General features: G+C 33.7%; 1 long non-coding RNA gene across 1 annotated transcript in view; it reads left to right on the plus strand.

Moving 5' to 3' along the window:
• LOC109366652 overlaps positions 1-538 on the plus strand; it is a 4,157-nt gene extending 3,619 nt beyond the window's left edge. The window contains exon 3 of the long non-coding RNA XR_004159371.1: positions 18-538. This is a non-coding gene — a long non-coding RNA (uncharacterized LOC109366652). The remainder of the gene's footprint in view (positions 1-17) is intronic.
• The last annotated feature ends 908 nt before the right edge of the window (positions 539-1,446 follow it).

The raw sequence follows: 1,446 nt of genomic DNA on the forward strand, positions 1-1,446 counted from the left end.
CCCTGCTACTGCCTCAGGAAGCTGAGTCTGACAGGTGTCTGTCTTCATATCAGTAATTATTACTAGAAGCACAGCTGAAGTCAAGAGCCATTTTGAAATAAGAGTGGCAACCATCAGAACTTCATGTCAGCTATGAAAATAAACTGTATGTTTTTTTACGAAACATGGTTTTTCTATAAAATCCTTTTGCAGCTAAGAAAAATACCACAGGAAAAACATCTGTATTGGGATCCTATCTAATGTGCTTCAAGAGTACCTAAGATGTTTGCTGAAAAGATTTTTTAAGAGCATTTCTGTAAACTACTAATTAACTTCTTAAACAGGAAAAGCTCATCAAGATCATGATTTATGCCATCCATTCTGAAAATATCAATACAGCAGGAATAGAACAACAGAAACCGGAGGACTGAACAAAGGATATGAAATATGAAATTTATATGATACATAAAAGTGTTGAAGGGGCTATGGAAAAAAAAAAGGAATGTTACAGTGCAAGATGCAAACAATTAAAATTAAACTAATTAAAGCCAAAATACAATAATAAGGATAATCTCTCTTTTTTTTTTTTTTTTTTCAATTCCACAATTAACCTGCCTACAGTAAAATAGTAGAAGTAGATACAGAAACAGATACAAGCCATTTGGTCTTGATTGTTTCTTGATATGAGGATTCTTTGAATGGAATTTAGATTGCTAATGTGAGAAATTATAAAATCTGTTTACATACTGAGAAATAAACTTTAGAATAACCATTTGGTAAGTTAAAAAGGAATATTTTACTTGATCTTTCACTTGTACAGCCAGTTTTAAAATAAGTATCAAGTCTAAACTGTATTTAAAAAGTTTAAATTGTTTTAAAATAAATATATTTGCCTATATTTCTTCTGAGAGCTTTTTTCAGAGTTCCTCCCCAGCATAATATGTCTGTCCTCTCAAGTACTCAGCTTCTTAAACAGACTGAGAGTGCAGTGTTCAGAATTGGATGAAATGCCCGCTGCCTGAGTGAAAAGTGATACCCAAGAACTGATATCTTCTCTCTCACAAGTCTCAGACCTGATGCCTGAGTGGAGCTTTTTGATTCTAAACTGTGCATTGCTTCGAAGTCTTACAGACAGGTAGAGGTAGGTCATTAGTAGCTTACTCACTAGGAAAATGACTTCTACATTGTTTCAAAATGCAATAACATTGACAGGTCAGGTTTTTCGAATCATAATAGTAAAAGACACTGTGCTTTGTATAATCTATTCTGAGTGTCAAGGCATTGATGGCAACATACCAAGATACATTTCTTTTCTGAAAACTTGTAGAAGTTACTCCCTTTTACTTTGATGCTTTTGCTTTGACTTTGCACTTTTGAGACACTTTTTTCTTGCCAATAACTTAATAGCTGTGTTAGGTGGGGTGTGACATTCAGCTTCAAAGAGGAGATTTATGTGTGGTTCTCCTT

This window comes from Meleagris gallopavo, chromosome 3 (genome assembly GCF_000146605.3).
Source record: "Meleagris gallopavo isolate NT-WF06-2002-E0010 breed Aviagen turkey brand Nicholas breeding stock chromosome 3, Turkey_5.1, whole genome shotgun sequence".
NCBI classification, from domain to species: domain Eukaryota; kingdom Metazoa; phylum Chordata; class Aves; order Galliformes; family Phasianidae; genus Meleagris; species Meleagris gallopavo.